We start from the raw sequence: 12,056 nt of genomic DNA on the forward strand, positions 1-12,056 counted from the left end.
AAATAAAATAAAAGCAAAACAACTTAAAGAAGCATAGGCTTAGGTGGTAAGAAAAAGGGAGAGATAATTAGTGTTAAAAATAGGTCTTTGGAGAGAGGCCATTAAGAAAGGGCTGGAAACCCCAGGCCCCTTTAGGCCTTTAATCCCTTAATTAACATCCCCGAGTACATTCCTTTTCAACTTTTAAAGTCTGTACTTTTTACACAAGAAATACTTGAATGTAGTGTCCTAAGTCAACAGTCTACAGAGTCCAAAGTTAAAACGTCACCCTGCTTCTCCACCACCTTCCCCCAGCAGCCTCCAATCCCATTTCTCTCCCCATCAGATAACACCATTAATAGGTGGTGGTGTGTATCCAAGAATTTTTCCTGCACACGGGCGCGCGCGCGCGCACACACACACACACACACACACACACACAAATGCATAACACCAGGGGTGTAATAATGTATACACTATTCTGAAACTTGCTATTTTTCACTCATAATAGTATGTCTCAGCAACACGTCTACAACAATACATGTAATTTTGTTCTTTGAAAGTGATATTTTGTATCAATAAACCATACACTATTTATTCTCCTATTAATAGTCATTTAGATGTTTCTGATTTTCCAGTCTTGCAAACCATGCAGTACCGCTATCTGGGGGCTCAAAGGACGTTCCATCTGTCAGCAGCGGTTGCCACAGGACACCACATCAGACCAAGCGACCCACTCTACATAAAAGAGGTAAGGAGTAGGCCCGTGATTATGGGTTCCCTGACTGTGTTACACAGTGTACCACCCAAAAGCCGCAGGCCTGAGCGAACCTCAAAACAGCCTCTGGAACACAGACCTGAAGGACTATCTTGGAGGCTGTACTCTGAGGATAGAGTAGTTTTTCTGGATGCGGTGTACACACTGAGCCAGACATTTACACAGTTCTGTATCTTCAGTAGGAAGAACACATTGGTCTGGGATCCAAGGATTCACCACCAGGGGAATTTTTATTCCTGCCCCTGCAATCACTTTAGGTTTTGCAGATAAAAGAGGTTCTGGACTCAATTCCCCTGGGGGGAGGGAGGGTACAGTTCCACACACCAACAAACAATTCTTGGGACACCAACTGGGTGTCCTACAATTCAACTCAATTCTGACACTACCTACCCAGAGAGCGCATCAGATACCACGGGTTAGTTCAGTCCTATAAGAGTCCACAGGTTAGAGTTTCGAGCCCGCCTCCAATTCAGAGGCCAGTGGCAAGCCCAGGTTGTTACCTCTTCTTCTGACCCACCAGCTACAGATTGGAGGCTCTCCAGGCCCTTTCATTATAGTTGGATGCCAGCCCTCCTATCTTGTAGATCAATTCTACACTTGGGGTAGATGAAATCTGACGTCTGACCTCCTTGACTTCCTGTTTTCCGTCTCCTTCACCTGCTTCCCTGGAAGGGGGCAGGAGTAGGCTTTTCACTTGCTTTCCCTTCTTCCCAAGTTGCCATTCATTTTGCTTACTTATCTGTCAGAATGAAAGTAGATAAGATGTCTTAGCTATAAAAGAAAATCTAAAAATATTATCCCTATTAGACTAAAAGTAGAAAATTTTCCATTTCATTTCTGGTCATGTCCTCTTCTCACCACATCTCGGCAGAATTAATTGCTATCACATCTCCCACAGCACCTTATTCATATTTTTGCTTTATCATTTAGCACACTGTAATTATAATTAGCTGCATGTTTGCCTTTCCCACTAGACTGTGACATTCTCAAGGACAAGAAGTGAATTTGGTTCATCTCTTTATTTCCCCAAACATTACACAGGGCCTGGCACACAGTAGGTGCTCAGTGAGTGTTTGCTCATTGAGCAAACTTTCTTAGAGCTGAGGCTTCAATATGAAGGAATAAAGACGGAAAGGAAAGCTGTAATCGGTCTAAGGAGTGTCCTGATTTTGGACTTTCATCTTCTAACAGGTATCAATTTTATTTCAGAGAATGAATATTTTTGAAGATTTTCAGTGAGTGATGAAGAAGTTTTGTAGTAATTAAATACGTCTCACTAGAGATCTGCTGTATACATACTACCTATAGTTAACAACCTTGTATTGTTCACTTAAAAATGTAAGAGGGTAGATTTTATAAGTGTTCTTACCACAACCAAAAAAATAATGTGATGAAAAAGAACACTTATTTTGAAATAAACCCAGATCCGTTACCTAAAATAAATAAATTTTCATCATTGAAAAAAAAAGACATCACATGAATTTATTAAAACACTGATAGTTTAACAGCATATGTTTGGATAATGATTTAAAACTTAGTGATAAATTTTTCTTGACAAAGATTGTGCCTTTAAAATTCACCTATTTACATGTCACGGAGCATAACATACAGAAGACGAGGAAGAAAATGCAAAATCATCTGCCTCCTGCCCCATTAGCTTTATGCACCCACCTGAGTGTCTATTATCCCAAAATGTTTTCAATAATTTTCTTAATTCAATTAGGTTTTGAACATATTTATTATAAATTATTTTGGTATTTTATGAAATAATTGTTTAGATCAGTGAGTTTACAACTTTATCATTATAAAACCAGGTAGGACATTGCTCAATAACACTACTACATATAAATAACATCACAAATGTATTTATCATTCAATCTTGATCGTAGAGGTAATTCCACAAAAATTTATAAGGAATATTCCACTCCACAGTGAATTACTGATATTAGAAATTATGTGAAAAATAACTGCACAGAGGAGGATTATTTAGTTGTGAACTCTTATTAATTAGAACTTTTTTGTAAAATTATTGACTTGTTTTATAAGACAGATATATCGAAGAGATCAAAGTAGAAAGTAAAATAAAACAATCATTCGCCAAGCAAAAGCCATCATGAATATAATTCTTGGCATCTCTTGAGTATATACATATATACAGACTGAATGACAGAAAGGTTTAAAATTTAGAAAAATAGTTTATGCCATATGGGTAATTTTCTTTAATTTTAAAGGCAAAAGTACATAAAAATAAAATTTAATTTAATTGCTTAATTTCAAATACATGTTTCTTTACCACGAAGATAATAAATCCTCAAAACTCTTTCTAAAGAAGAAACATGATTATGAAAACCATTAAGTTTGGAGTCACTATGTTTTGTTTTTAACTACAGTATCTATTGACTCACTTTGAAAGTTAGAAAATGTGTGCATTTAAATCTTCTCCATCTCCTATTTCCCATGATTTTTAAAAGTGATCTTATTATTGTCAATGTTTATATTTCATCATTAGTCCCTACAGAATCGCTTTTCCAGTCCTAGTGGGTAATTAATTTTGATTTGTCATCTGTAGATCTGTTCTGCATTGCCAATTACTTTAGTTCATTTTTGTTTTATTTCAATCAAAATTTTCCATTTTAAAGAATGTGATCTTTCATTTAAAGGAATATGTTCTTATACTGTAGATTAGAATTGTGTTTTCTGTTCCATTTCTTCTGTTCTTTCCTTAGGGAAGTGTAATTAATTAAGTCTATATTACATGTAATTTGACTGTCTCCTATATCTGTCTTCCTTCCTGAATCTATTTTATATCTTTCTTATGTTCCATGTGTGGTTGGATTTGCTTTCCTCAAGCCTGTCCATTACTTCCCCAAGGGTCATTTTTATCATATTTATGATTTTGTGTGGTTGTTTCTAATTTGACTTTCATTTTTGTAATATATTATACTGTCCCTTTCCAGTTCTTTCATTTTCATCTCTTTGTGGTATCTTTTAATTTTCATTTTAACCTTTGAAGCTCTTCTTTAAATTCTAATGTTGACGATCATTTTGCCGAGAATGAGAGGCCATGTCAGACCTTCGCTTATGTACGTCCCACATGGTATTAATGTGCTGTGCCTGTTTTTCCTTTGCTCGCCTGTTTATTTACTGCATTGCTGTGTCAGGCAAGCACTGATTGTTATGTTACTATTATTCACCTGTGAATGAACGAAACTATTTCATGAAGAATATGGAGGAGAGGAACAGCAGAGCGAACTGGAACATTTGACACCTTTGTTTCAGCTTTTGGCCATAGAATCTTCTCCCCAATTCTCTCCTCCTGGAAACAAGTCTCCCCTCGGCTGTTACATGTTAGGGGTTGATGGGATACCTCTCATGGATCCCAGGTTGTCTGTACTGCAGTGGGGTCACCATGGCTTTGCACCTCCCACCCCCGCCGTTAGACCCACTTCTCAAATTCTCCTACATTAGGAAACCAGACTGTAGAAAGCTACACAGGACATGCCTGTACTGCTTCTCTTTATCTCCACTTCACTCATACACTGTGGTGTCAAAATCAGTTACTACAGGAACATTCTTCCTTTATCCCACTGCTTACCTTACCCCTAAGTGATGGTTTTTAATCATGACTTCATTTATTTATTCAGAATCACTTCAATGGTTGTGCATGAGGCAGTCTAAGTTCGGGGGATACTGAAGTTCCTGTTGCAGCCTTAATTTCTGGTAGGAAAAAAGGACCAAAAATCACACTAATAAATAAATAAGATACTCTTAGAAATGATAAATACCAAAAAGAAAATAAAATAGGATTTTGGACAGGAGAACCATGGAAGTAGGATGATGCGTTGCTGAATGAAGCAGGCATGGCAAGCAGAGACTCTTGAAGGAGATGGCGTCTACAAGGAAAAATAATGGCGCACGAGCCATGCCAAGGCTTGAACGGGTGGCAGTCACAGCGTTTTCAGATACACCTTTTAAGGACAGCTGCTTTGGGTTTGAGGTTTGTGTCAGCTCTCAGGTTTCTGTTTACTTGGCCCCAAATTTTCATAATTTGGAAGTAAGCTTAATAGATTATGGTCCAGAGTTGTGTCTGCTTGCTTATTTCATGGAGTCTATAGCCCCTGCTCTCTTGTATTTTGCTCCATTTTTGTTTGCTTATCAGTTGGTTTTGTATGGCCTTTGGTGGATTTTTGAGGATGGGAATTGACTAAAATTATGTTTATTTTACAGAATCATTATGTTCACTTTTAAATGAAGGGTATCTAACTAGAGGTATGGCTCCGGAGAGCCATTTTGCTGGCATTTTGATAAAAATTGGTAACGGGAATACTATTCTTCCAAAAAGCATCATCAAATGTGAATCCTTAAAAAATTATCTGAAATAGCAGGACACTTGTCAGTATTCCTTCTGGTAAACGTTTAACCAAGTACATATCTCATACAAAAGATACATTAAATATCTCATTTATTTTGTTTGTTCAATACACATTTCCTAAGAAATATAGGTAAAAAATGAATATCCTCATACTACATATATACTATAAATAAATTGTCCTTCGATTCATCAAGCACATATGTAAATCTTTAAGTGCTGAAAACTGATTTGATAAAAAAAAAATTATGGTATCAATAAATCCTAGAGATATAGTTTGTCTAGGATTTCAACAAAAAACAAAATTCCATTTGCTTTTAGGTCGTTTCTCTATATTCCCCAGAAGAGAAAACAGAACAAGTTACATCACTTTTTTGAACCCATCATGGATCTTGAAATATTTCAGCTTCCCAAGATGCATATCATTTTGCATCTTTTTATCCGCAAGTGTACATTTGGAAATCTTAGCACACACTGCGATAGATTTCTCTGCAGTATCAAATCTTCTCCAGGCCCATTTAATTGCAGGAGTTTAACTCTCTAAGACACCAAGTTTATCAGGAATTTTCTACCTTTTCCCACTGTGCCCCTATTGCTGTGGAGGACTGATTCTAGAAGCAAGTTATCCAAGCTACAGATAAGTTACCCACGTTTGTTTTTTCTCCCAAACTAAGCCGATCACCAGGACGACTGAAGACCATCAGTCAGTCCAAGGCCTGAGCCTCTGACAGAATTCAGTGAGACGGGAAACAATGACTGTATTTTTATCAAAGACAAAGGTCACGCTAAATTAATCCTCGGTCATCCCTTTCTCACACTTAGGTACCTTTCTCTGTATAAAAGAGCTACTGTATTGCAGATAAAGGAGAAGTCAACTCTGATACCTATCTTTCGGACTCCCTCCTCCCCAAAGGCAGCTGTCACCATGAACTCACTGAGTGCATTTCTCTTGTCACTATGCATATAAAAGTGTACAATATAACCATTCAGAATAAATAGAATATGTAACATATGCTAGACTTGGTGGCATTTCATAAGTTCACAAAGGGCTATCATACATTATCTATTTGCGACTGGATGTTTTCTGTCATCAGTAGGTTTTGAGTTTAAACCACATTGGTATTTATCTATTTCATTCATTTTAAGGGCTGTCTAGTATTCATTATATAAATATATGATTTTTAACCTATTTCTTAATGAAGAATAATTTCTATTTTTTTAAACTATTACAAAGAGAGAGTCAACAAATGCATTTTTTAGTCTATTCACCTTAAAAGGAATTACAGGAATTTAAGATATTTGCACATCAATCTCTCCTATGTCATTTCTCAGACTATTGCAGTTTGGTTTTCTGATTCCTCTTGAATTCCCCTCAATTAGATTTTTTAAAGAATCGCTCATATGTATTTAAACTTAACAATACAATACACTGACTGACCAATTTATTTGTCAGCATTATTTTTTGCCTCTCACTCATCTTTCTGAGTTCCGTTTTCTTTTTATTGAATGCATCTTTAAATAACTCCCACCTCGCTCCTTGGAAAGTATGAGTTGTAAACACGTTGTCTTTGCCTACCTAAAGATGTCTTTATTCCCTCCCTACTGTTTCAAATTATTTGCCCGAGTATAAAAATGGGTTGATGGGTTTTGTTTTGTTTTGTTCAGATTTTGGAAGCATCATTCCATTGTGTTACAGCCACAAACATAGGTACCGTGTTTCCCTGAAAATAAGACCTAGCTGGACAATCAGCTCTAATGTGTCTTTTGGAGCAAAAATTAATATTAAGACCCGATCTTATTTTACTATAAGACCGGGTCTTATTTTACTGTAAGACTGGGTATATAATATAATATAATATAATATAATATAATATAATATAATATAATATTAATATAATACCAGGTCTTATATTAATTTTTGCTTCAAAAGACGTGTTAGAGCTGATGGTCCAGCTGGGTCTTATTTTCGGGAAACACGGGAAGAGTCTGTAAAGTCTGTTTGCAGACAATCTTCATGTACATCTCCCCTCCCAATATAAAACTTTTTCAAATCTGAATCAGCCTTTTGCAAAATGCAATTTCATTATGATGTTTCTAGGAATAAATTTGTTTTCACTTACCCTGTTCAGGAATTAGCATTTTTTAAAATTCTGGTAATTGTTTTCCCTATCAAACTTCATATAAACCTCTGCTCCCATTTTCTCTATCCTGTCCTCCTGGAATTCTATTATAATTATGTTGGCTCTTCTCTTTCCATCATCCACTCTTCAAACTCCTGTTTCATATTTTCTGTATTGCTCTGAATTTGGAGTGATTTCCTTGAATACTAATTCATTCACTCTTTCTTCAGCTGAATCTAGTCTTATATTTAACCTCTTCATTGAGGTTTTTATGTGAAGTAACCTTGTTTTCCCAGGAGGTTTGCTATTTTCCTATAAACTTACCTTTAGCAAGGATTACTCTTATGGGACTCCTACCTGCCCTGGGGTGACAGAGTATCCCTGTAGCCTGGTTTCAGGATTGTCTCCACTTGGAAACCCACAAGTATCAAGGGTTGCAGCCTGGGCGTCCGCATACCCCGCCATCACCATCAATCCAGATGCCACCCTCTCTGTCCCAGGGAGATCCTTCCACTCTTCACTGCTGCAATTCACAAGCTTCCTTGCTGCTTTCCTGTCCTGAGTGATGGTCATGCTTGTCTTTATTTCATGTATAAACTGATCACTCATGATTCTGTTACAAAAAGGAAGTTCAATCGCAGACCCCTTTTGTACAGCGCCTGAAACTCAGACTTTCTTTCCTGCTTTAGCTATGAAACACCCGCCCCACACTGCCCCCACCCCCCCAACACACATACATCAGAAAGGAATCCACTGATTAAATCCATGAATGGAATCTTGGAACATACCACTTTCAAATCCGGATTTTGAGATCTCTCTTCAATGCAGGCTCTCAGGATTTTCTCACCACTCCCCCTCCTTCCCTTTCCTTTGTCTCCCTTCCTCTTCTTCCTTCCTTTCCCTTCTTCTTCTTCAGGACCAGTTTTATATTTAACTTTTTGTGTGTGTTTACATTTTATCCAAAATGTATTTGATAAGGGACGGTGATTTCCCACACCAGTTTAGTCAGATATATGGACTGGAAGAACACTCTCAGTTTCTCTTCAGATTCATGAGTATATAAAGCTAATAATTTCCACAGTTGACTTCTTAAGGTTAAAAAAATTTTTTTTTTTGCTTAAAAGTGCATTCTATCCTTTAGCAATTTTAACACTTACGACTGTGATGACTGAGGACAAACCTTTTTGACTCTGGGAAAAATTATAACTCCTTAAATAAATCTGGGATAGTTTTATTACATAAAATCATTTTCAACATCAAAAGGTTTTATTAAATGAATAAATTAATACGCGAACAGACATTTCATTTCCTTTCCAAACATCAAGGCCTGAGATTTATTTCTTAGAAATTCAGTTTGTCATTTAAGGAAAGATAAGGTTTAGACTCTATTTTATTTGCCAGTTTCCTGTTTTCCTCTCTTCTGCCCACTAGAACGCCTTGCTATTTTTCTCTTGGCATCGATCTTCTCCAGCTCTTATAAATTTGTTACAGAACTTGGCTTGCACACTCTAATGCCTAGTGTTTAAATTCTTTTGTCAAAAGACTTTCAACCTTTTGGCAATATCAACTATTATGACCACAGCTCCCCTGTTCCACAGTATATAAGAGAGAAGGAAGACAGGAAGTGAAAATGAAGCCACAGAATCTCCTGATTTTGATTGAATTGATCCATCAGTGCAGACAAGCATTGAGTGCAATCAAAAACAGAAGACAGCTCAGAAGTTTCTATTTGTTTTAATTTTAAACCAGTAGTATTAGAACAAGTTGCTCAGAGACATAAATTTTATTTCTAGAAATATATTTTTTTTATTTTGTCCTTCATATAAGCAATTCCATTTATTTATTCAACCAATATAAATAAGAATGATAATCCCCAGCATTTCCTCTGTTACAAGGATCTTTGAATGGAATCTATTCCTTCCTTTCACACACACACAGAAAAAAAAAAATTACAATTTACAACTAACACTCATAAACCTATTCAGGCATTTTATAACGGCAGATCTGAGAGCCAGATGCTCTGAGGCCTAGAAGAGTACAGAATGCGTAAGGACATTTTCTGATTATTAGTTGATGAGAAGTGTTATCATTTAAACATTGGCCAATTAGCAAATCCTAATAATGTTTTCAGAGGACTCATGAAAGTTAATGGTGCTTGAATTCCTGCCAGAGAGTCACCCCACTTTAGTCAATATATGTAACTAAAAAATCACATCAATTAAAGATTTAACATTTAAACATTAAAGAATAAGTTTGCCTGGACCTGAATTAAAAATGCAGATATACTTTATTTTTATTTCTGACTGATTTCCTATTGGCAATGGCTCACCTGAAGTTTGGCCTTTTCTGCTTTCTGCTTCCTTGTCAAACAGCAAACATTTCTGTGCCCCAGGGGAGATTATAACTTGCTCTGTAAAGTGAGTAATTGCTCTCCTATTGGTTGGACGAGTACACTTACAATATGGAAACAGTTGCTGCTAAAATATTATCAGAAATTTCTCTGGAAAACATGAGGTAAAGATGGTGGAAAGAATCAGGGAAGGGGAAATTCTTTCTTAATGATCTCATTTAACCTCACGGTACTTCTACAGGTAGGGATTCTTGTTTCCTTTTGACAAATTAGGATGAGGAGGCTCAGAGAAGTTAAGAGGAAGAGGCGGGGTTTAAATCCTTCCCCAACCCCCAGGTCCATCCACTTCCTAGTCTACGACAGATCATAGTTTGACCCCATAGCTGGAAGCTCATTTTTAGAATTGCAGGAAGAGCTTTCTGAAAACACACAGGTGTGTCACCTCAAGAGAGCTTTTAAAATGGAACAGTTCTGATGCGTATGGATTAAAGTCAGTACCCGTGTCCCCAAATAGATGAAAATTAAGTTACGCGTATTTTCTATTTAACATAATGATTTTTATTCAGAATTATAGTATATGTTGCTTTCAAATCTGAGTCATTGCCACCATTTGAATTAGTGAAGGGAGAAATGACTCTGCTCGTGCGGCATCCTGGAAAGCACTGCGCTGCTGGTGTTCTGCTCAGGGCAGCTACTCATGAGCCCTGAGATCTCGCAGTCGAGCTCTTTTTATTGCTAACTAATCACAGTGGATGAAATGCCAAGAAGCATGGTCCCCGGTTGTTCTGCACCTTCCCGTGCCCTGAGCCTAAGCCTTAAAATTAGAAGGAATTCCTGGACTGGGCGAAGGTCACCTCTGCAGACACCCTAGCATCTTTCTATTTCCTTAGGAGAGAAATTCATAACTGGTCCTTATGATTTGCCCACAGTGTTAGTCACTGAAATAAACAGCAATGATTTCTTGACTATTTCTGGTATCTCATTGGACCCTTGGCAAGTTTTGGGATCAAAGTGGGGCTTCTCCTATTTTTCATTCCAGATGGGATTCTAGGGATGATGTGTGTGGGTAGGGATAAAACAGAGGTGGGGAGGGGAAAGGGGGCCTAGAAGTTAAGTCTCCAAATGACCTTAGTGATATTTCAAGCAATACTAAAATTCTGGACTAAGGTAGGAATGGAGAAAATATAGGGACGTGTTTGATTAGGAAGTCTAACATAGGAATGACCAACTAAACTTGGTTACTGAAGGTGTGGGTTGAGGATGAAGAAAAAGCAAGGCTAGTCTGGCATTTCCACCTTGGGAACTAAAGAGTAAAACTACCATTAACAAAAAAGGAAACCAGAGGGAAACCTGGGGTACAGGGCACCCCTCCAGCTAATTGTGATTCCACATCTGTCAGGAGGATAGGACTGCAGTTGAGGAGGTGATTACACTTGAGTGAAGTGATGGTCATTGGATCCCTGAGCTGAGAGCTCTGACCTAAGCACGGTCAGCAAGGGACGGAGGACTGAGATGTGAGTCTCGGGTTTGGAGAAGGAAGTAGAACCACTGGAGGCCTTTATGGAAAAGGCATAGCCGGAGGAGTACGAGACACGGTACGGCGCAGTCTCATGAGTCAGAAGTGGGGAGAATATCACAAAGGGACACATCATGGGAGGAACTGAATACTGCAGAAGCTTTACAAATGTTTCCCAGGAGATTGTCCTGGAACTTAAAATTTAAAGATTTTAGTCAGTAATAAGTATTGTGTTGATCTAAATAAGCAGACGGTAGAAAGGTATCTCAATCCATTAACTCAACATTTTTGAAAATGGGAGAGTGGACAGACTATACAAGTTAGTAAGACAGCCTTAGAGAAATACAAGAACTTTAGCTAATGAAAAATATGCAAATCCAGCTCATTATATGTTAGTGTTAAGTGAATGCGCTGAGTAATGTTGAAAACATGTACCCTGCAAATTTGGAAAGTGTTTACAATTTGTTCCTAATGGTCATATAGAAATATTAATTCTTAGTTGTAATACCTAAAGCTCTAAGGATAAGAATCGGCTGCCCCACGTAGTTTTTTTTATGGAGGCAAAAATAATCCTAATTTTGTGCACTTTTAATTTGTAAAATGGAAGTCACTTGCATAAATAACCTATATAATTTTTAAACAATAGTCTCAGTAATATTGGCAGAATCCATGGATATCACTTTAGGTAGAATGATCTGTTGCCCCAGCTCAACCCAATATGATGCCGTGCTAAACATAAACTACTCAGTGCACATAAAATAAAGTTATCATCACCAGTAACATCTAACTGAAGACAACACTCAAGGACTCTTATCACAGAAACTTTTCCCTACGCTCCAAACTCAGTCAAACAAGCAAGATTTCTTCTCTTCTTTCTCTCTCTCTCCCTTTGCCCTAAAGAATGGAGACATATTGCCCCCACAGCAAAAGACAGGCAATTTTAT

Source organism: Rhinolophus sinicus, chromosome 4, assembly GCF_057876585.1.
Source record: "Rhinolophus sinicus isolate RSI-liver-muscle chromosome 4, RSI-T2T, whole genome shotgun sequence".
Lineage (NCBI taxonomy): Eukaryota > Metazoa > Chordata > Mammalia > Chiroptera > Rhinolophidae > Rhinolophus > Rhinolophus sinicus.